The sequence below is a fragment of the Artibeus jamaicensis genome, unplaced genomic scaffold (assembly GCF_021234435.1).
Source record: "Artibeus jamaicensis isolate MK-2021 breed Jamaican fruit bat unplaced genomic scaffold, CSHL_Jam_final scaffold_474, whole genome shotgun sequence".
Lineage (NCBI taxonomy): Eukaryota > Metazoa > Chordata > Mammalia > Chiroptera > Phyllostomidae > Artibeus > Artibeus jamaicensis.
In genome coordinates, this window is record NW_026522046.1 from 42,244,942 (window position 1) to 42,252,620 (window position 7,679).

Genomic DNA, 7,679 nt, shown 5'->3' on the forward strand with positions numbered 1-7,679 from the left:
CCCTCTGCAACCCCCGCAGCACCTGGACGGAGGCCTGAGCACACAGCGGATGTTCAATAAATACTGACCAGTTAGTTGTTCTTTGTTCGGTAATGTTTCCACCTGTAGGAGCTTCACCAATAGCACTCCGGGGAAGCTCCTGAGGACATTCAGAAGCGAGATCTCACGTGAGGGCCTGTAGGTGCGACTAATCCATTAATGAGCCTTGGTATTTAGCTTCTTGCCATTTGATATGCAAAACAGGGCTATTTTGAGTCTTGAGCATGGTGGGGGGTGGGGGCTGGGCCTTTATAACAGAGAGCTCAGGGCTGCACTGGCCACAGGAGGCTCTGGCCCGTGGATGTTGGCATTCTTTGCAATCTCACCCTTTGCCTTCAGCTCCCCAGTGGGTTGGGAGTCCCTTACAGCAGGAAAAAGGCATCCTCTGAAACAGTGAAATGCTGGGAGCCCGGAAAGACTCAACGTGAGAGATGGGCTTGCTGCAAACCCAGCAAACATCCACACGGCCCCTTAGCACAAGCCAGCCATCCCTCAAGCAGCCCCCTGAAGAGGTGGCTGGCTCTAAGGGCCCCTCCTCCATGTAGAGAGGCGGCCCCCCCTTGTGTAGACGGCCCCTCCCCATGCCTCCTGGCCAGCATACAGCTGCCCGCCCAACTTAAGCGTCAAGGCATGTGGAGACTACACTCTGCGTCTCCTTTGACCTCCTCTGTAATTTTGATAGAATGTTGTGTTTGTTTTTGGCAATGTTTCTAATGGGCAGAGTCTGCTTTCAACTTCCAGAGTTGCCCCAAACAACTCCCTACCAGCTGGGCTAACCCCTGCTGGAGACTCAGCAGAAAAAAACCAAGCCGGAGATGAGCTTGCATTTTCTGAGGCGTAAAACACTTTCCATTCTAATGGCTCTTATTCCTCATTTCAGAGACAAATAATCTAACAGATCTTTCCCCCCATGAGCGGTCAGCAATCACCCACCTGTAGCTGAACAGGTCAGGGGTCATTTCTCAGAAGTCGGAATCACAATGTCAGGTGTAATTTCTCTGTCAGTCCACTGCCCGGAGGGCACGGGGGTGGTGCCTCTGGTGCAGAGATGGACAGTATGAAACCTCGACACTCAGGTGGCACTTCCCTGCTGAAATGCTGGGTCACGCACGCTGGGCCATGCACGCTGGTCACGCATGCTGGTCACGCCCCTTCCCCCGGGACGCTGCCTGGTCTTCATCCTGCACGGATTTGGTGATGACTCTACCAATGGAGACACACAGCTGAGAAGGCACTGCAGGGCCAAGGATTGAGAATTAAATAAGACAACTTGAAGCAACTTGAGACTTTCATTTATCATCAAGCTGGATGCGGATGGGATTAATAAGTGGTCCTCTCCCCCATCCCCGGACCGGATAACCCTCCTGGACACTGACCAGGGCTCCAGGAGCCCAGGGCTCCGGCCCAGACCTCGGGCTGGCATCTCCCAGGCTGGTCCACACCCAGAGTCTCCGCGCCCCACCCCCACTACCACTCTAGGATTTTCTCATAAAATTTTGAAATGAGCACATTTCAAACTCTCCACAACACAGACAACAAATAACGTTACGGTCATCTATATTTGCACTGTCCAGATTTACTGGTGTCAGGTTTTTTGGTTCTTTTTGCCTCAATCTCTCACATTCTATAAAAGGTAAATAAAACCATACGTGTGCCTTCTTTACCCGCACTTTCCCTCCTGCTCGGAGTTCCCCGATGTTCGGGAGTCAGTGTAATTTATTCTCACGCATATCTGTAAACACATAAAATAGTACTTGTTGTTTTTGCTAAAGTAATCAGAAACAGAATCCTAATAGGCAGGGTTTTGAAGGGATGTTTCACTGTGACCCCCGCTCAGGGAAACATCCAGAAAGAGGGAGTTTTCCCTCCCCTCCCCTCTTTTCTTCCAAGTGCCCGCTTCCCTCCAGGGCTGCACAGGGCGGTGGTCTTTTCTGTTTTTACTCTTCTGGGCCTACCGGTCACTGTTTTCATGTATTTTCCAGAGTTTTCATTCTTATCTTCGGAAGTGCTGGGTCTGGTAGGAGCTTATTGACTATATTTTCTTTCTAATGCTTTAAGGTTTGCTTTTGACTTCTGGCCCTTATTTCATCTGGTAATTTGTTAATGGGTTGTAAGCTGTGGATCTAAGTTTACCGTTTTTCTGTACGGATAATGAAAAGATGCTCAGTGTCAGCAGGTTGGAAACCCAAATTTCTCTCTTTCCAATAAGGGCGATTGCCGCGACCCCGTGGATTCAATGGTCCCCTCGTTTCCTCGGTGGGCAGTGTGCTTCTGACATCCCCCAGGTGTGCTGGTGCCACGGGCCTGCCTCCCACTTTCCACTCTGTGACATTGTCTGGGATTCTGTCACCGCATTGATACTCGCCTAGGCAATGGGATGGTTTGGTAACGTCTTTTTTTTTTTTTATTGTTATTCAAGTACGTTTGTCTCCATTTCCCTGCTCCTCATTGCACCCATCCCCACCTGCCACCCTCATCCTTCCCCCCTGTGGCTTTGTCCATGGGTCCTTTACACAGGTTCCCTGATGACCCTTCCCCTTCTTTCCGTGTTATCTCCCTCCCCCCTCCGGTTACTGTCAGTTTGTTCTTTAGTTCAATGTCCCTGGTTATATGTTGCTTGTTTGTTTGGTTGATTAGGTTCCACTTACAGGTAATCAGTCTTAACACGTGTGTAGACAGACACCTTCCGATTCTTCTCTGCCCCTTTTTACTCCTTGTTCGTCAAAGATCTACTGGGCGTTTCTGGCCCTTTCCGTGTACATTTTAGGATTCTTTTCTGGTGTCTCCTAAGAACGTCCCTCTGGGACTTCAATTTAAAAACGCATTGAACATATAGTTTACTTTTGGGAAATTGCTGCCTCTACAGCAGGGGTCTTCTCGTCCCGCTGGGCTCCTCCCTGCTCAGCTGGCTTTTTTTTCAGGAGCTTCCAGAAAGTCTGAGAGCCCTGGGCGGAACTGCCTTCGCCCGCACTGGCCTGTCCGCAGAGGAGGAAATGAACATCGTCTCCCTTCGGTCCCGTCCCTGCGACCCGCCGTTCACGGCTCTCAGGAAGCACGTCTAGGCCTCCTGTCATTGGGTTTTACGTGAACACAGAGTCCAACGAATAAACAGGCAGAACCGCTCCCCGTATGTAGGGGGCTCTCAGAGTGGAGGTTCGGCTGAGACGCCCAGAGACAGCAGGTGCCCTGTTTCCAAGTGCAGATGACAGACCCTGGCATTTAAAAATTCATTTGGCTGAGAACTTGGGAGGATACTGACACAGGGCCACTGTACCGAAGCCATGAAAGGCTCGGGGGAGGAGAATTTTGGAGAAAATGCTGTGAGAGACCTTAGAACTGGGGACGCGCACCATTGAAGCCACACGGTGTTCAAACAGACCCGTAAACAACTGGCACCTGGTGAGGGGCAGGTGGGCCTTGTCCCATGGGCTCGGTCTGTCCCCATTCACAGCTGGGGTCCTGGCATAATCGCTAAGAGTGCCCAGATACTCTCTGAAAAGTGTCCCTGTTTGGACAATTCTTACACAGTCACCTCCCTGTTGGGCTTCCCCTGGCATGGGCTGCCACCTGCCCGGGCTTCCTGGTGTGGAGCCTGGCCAGGCCCCGACCGGGAAGAGACCGTCCCACGAGGCATGTTGTCTTAGCCTCCGCCGAGACCAGGAACGAGGAAGAAAAGGCTGGGTGGGGATTCCCGGGGACGAGGAACAGAAGCGTTGACTTCAGCCAGTGAGTGATAGAGACTGGCACCTGCGCGGGCCCAGAGGTGGGGGCGAGGCGCGGGTCCCAGCGCGGACAGCGTCCTGGGTGCAGACCTCCTCTCCCTTCCTGGGAGCCGGGTTGGGACAGCGCAGGGGAGGGTCCCGGTGGGACAAGCTGTTGAGAACTTTACCAAGCCTTTCCCCTCCCTCACTCGAGAAAATGCAAGTTAAAACAGATGAACTCTCAGAGCCGGGCCTCCCTGGGTGGACTGGTTTCCTGGGGCTGCCATGACAAAGGGCCACACGCTGGGCAGTTGAAACAACCGGAATCTTCTCTCCCAGTTCTGGAGACACAGGTGCTAAGTCCAGGGCCCGCAGGGCTGGGCTCTCTCCGCAGGCTCCAGGGGAAGGTCCCCCGGCCTCTCTCAGCTCTCTCTCAGCTCTCTGGGGCTGCCGCAGCCCTGACACTCCTGGGCTCTCAGCTGCGTCGCTCCCATCACGGCCTCGGTGGTCACGTGGGTCTTCCTGCAGGTCTGTGTCCCCATTGTCTTCCCTCTGCATGTCTGTCTCTGGACCTCTTCCGCTCTCATAAGGACACCGGTGAGACCAGAGCGAGGGTGCGTCCTACTGCAGTCTGCCCTCGACTTGACTTAAATAATTACACCCAACAAAAGCCACGCGCTGAGGTTCCAGGAAGGACGTGAATTTGGGGAGGGCACTGTTCTGCCCAGCGCACTTGGAAGTCACTTAGTGGCAATGGCTGCAATCACAGGAAAGAAGTCTTAGGCCCAAGAGCATGGTGGCTTATCCCCCCGGGCTTGGCAGGCTGGTGGGAGGAACGGCTCCCTGGAGTCCCCTGCTGCTGCCCTGGGATCTTGGGGACTGTCTCTGCCCTCCCTGCTGTCCTGCTGGGACAGGCTTGGTGCAGGGCCTGGCAGGCCCGAGTAGAGGGCACACCCAGGTCCCCCGTCCGTGTGCTGCGAGGACCTGTCTTCCTGCTGCAGCGCCTCCAGCTCCAGAGGCCCGGCTGGGTCCCCAGGGCGGGGCTGTCAGTGAGGAGCCTGGTGTCCCCACACACACCTGCTGCCCAGCTCCCAGCTCTGTTTGTCTACGACTTATCTCCACACTTTTGCGTTCCTGGTCGTAAGTCCGCTCATTCCTAGGGGCGCCTCTTTGCTGGAACAACCTAGGCCGATGCAACAGTTCCAAACCCCAAGGAGCTCTGGTTCTAGAGGCCGCTGTGGCCAAAATCCCCTCAAGTAGACCTTGAGCCAGACATCGGTTTGCCTTGAACTCCCAGGGACTGTCCTATGCCCCCCGCCAAGGATGGGCACTGGTTCAGCACTGGGGGCAAGGGGCTGGGGCCCGTCAGGGGCATCCCAGGGCCCAGGGCCTCTGTCCTGACTGACTCAGCAACACCTCGTCCTCTCCCCACTCCCAGTGCGCAGTTGGTGGCTGACACATTTGCATGGCTGGACCCCTCCCCCATTTGTCCTCATCAGAAACCTCCCTGAATTGGTCACACCAGTGGCCACCTGCAGGTCCTGATGGCTTGGGCGGGACAGGTCAGGCAGCAGGAAACAGTGTGGGACCCAGAGAGAGGGGCTCGCAGCCAAGGCAGCTGCAGGATGATGTGACATCTGGTCGGCAGGAGGCTCCCAGGAGACGTGTGATATCAAGGCCCACCCAGAGGTTTCAGTTAACAAGACCTTGTCCTTTCTTCCTCCATCTGGCTCTCTTTGGGCTTTAGAAGCCAAGAGTGACCACGTCAGAAGCCGAGAGGTGACAGGGAACATATAACCCTGTGCAGGACACGTGGGCTCCCTGATTCCTGCAGGTGGTGAGTTAGTACTGTCCGCCCGCCTGCAACACCCTCCTGACCCTCACCCATCTTTGAACTCCTATTCATCCCTCAAGACTCCATTCAGATTTCACCCCAGCAGAGAAGCGTGCTGTGCAGCATTGTGGCGGCTCTCATATCACACTGCATCACAGTTTACGCTTTAAGGCTCATCCTCTCTCGCAGGGCTGCGGTCTCAGAGGTCAGGGACCATGCCTGGGGGGCTTAGGGCCTAACATGTGCCTGGCCCGTGATCCACACTTAGCCTGTGCTTGCTGCACACACATGCCAGGGTCCCTGCCTCCCGCAGGTGGAAGGCTGCAGCCCCAGCACTCGGACCCGTCCAAGGACACCTCCCTGGGACACCTACACACCTGGGACACCTACACACCAGGCCTGGGGTGGGAGGGACTTGCAGGGGAGGGGTCCCAGGACAGTCCAGACACACAGCCACCCTAGGTCTCAGGGGTTAGGCCTCCCAGGGCCGGGCCAGCCCCCTGCCCTCCAGGGAGCCCGTGCTGGCAGCCCCTGTGGGAACCCGGGCCCGAGCCACGGGGCATAGCTGCCGCTTCTACACACTGGGGGCTCGAGAATCTGGACCCTCTGCCCCCATAGCTGCTGCTGTGCCACACTCGACAGGTGACCACTGTGTGTCCTGGCACCCTGCTCGGCTCTGTGTCGCCAACTCAGAGAGCCTTGGGGGTGAGGGGCTGTGTGACAGGTGAGGAACCTGAGGCACAAGCAGTACAATGACGTCCCTAAGGTCAGGGAGCCCAGGACTCCAGACCAGCTTTCTCTGCTTCCCCACCTATGAGACAACCGGTTTTCCTGTGGGGACTCTTCAAGGACAGGGACTGGTCCCCTCTGACATTCCTTCCTCGGCCCCAGCCCTGGGCGCAGTGGAGACGGCCTGAGTTAAACCAGAGCAGACCCCAGGTGGCGGTTCCGGGCCATGGCCGCCCAGGGCAGCACTTGGCCAGCTCTGAATTACCCGCCTGGGGGCGGGGCCTGGGCGGGTGCACTGCCCCAGCCTCCCAGTGACCGTGAAGGCCCCCGGCAAGGAAGCCGTGGAAGCACCTCAAGTGCCCATCGACAGACGAATGGGTAAAAACACAGTGGTGCGTCTATACGGTGGAATATTACTCAGCTTTAAAAAGATGAAGTTTCACCCTGGCTGGTGTAGCTCAGCTCAGTGGATTGAGCCCAGGCCTGCGAATCATACGATCACGGTTCAATTCCCAGTCAGGGCACATGCCTGGGTTGCAGGTCAGTTCCCAGCAGGGGACACATGAGAGGCAACCACACATTGATATTGCTCTCCCTCTCTCCTTCCCTTCCCCTCTAAACGTAAAAAAAAAAAAAGAAGTTTCACCATTCGTGACAGCATGGACAGACCCAGAGGGTAATGTGCTCAGAGAAATAAGTCAGTCGAGAAAGACAAGTACCATATGATTTCACTAATATGTGGAATCTAAAGAACAATATAAATGAACCAATAAAACAAAACCAGACTCACAGACAGAACGGACAGTGGGCTGCCAGAAGGGAGGGGCATGGGTGGGAGGAAAAGGTAAAGAGATTGAGAGGCAGAGCTTGGTGGTTACAAAGTAGCCACGAGGATGGAAGGGACGGTCAGTGATATCGTCATTACTGCCTGCGGTGCCAGATGGGGCCCGGAAATAACGGGGGTGGGGGACAAATACATAGTATATGGTTATCTTATCGTTATGATATACACCTGGAACTAATGTAAAATCATATCAAATGTAAACTGTAATTAAAAAAATTTTTTTAGAGCACGGGAGGAGACCAGGGCCCTGGGGGAGACAGCCTCGAATGACTGTCCCCTCGAAGCCCGTGTCCGGGGTGTTCACACTCTCTGAAACCATCTCGGCCCGTGGCTTGGCCTGGCCTGTGTTCTGGAAGCGGCAGGCAGGGGTCTGGCCGGAAGAGGCTGCCAGGAATGCCCCCAGGACGCCGTTCTTCACAACGTGAAAATCACGCCGCCTGTTAGCGCGGGGCCGCCGGCCTCTGGGAGGAAAGCGGACGCACTGAGAGCGGCCCGGCTCCTGCTCCTCCCCGGCGCTTGCCTCAGAGGGGGT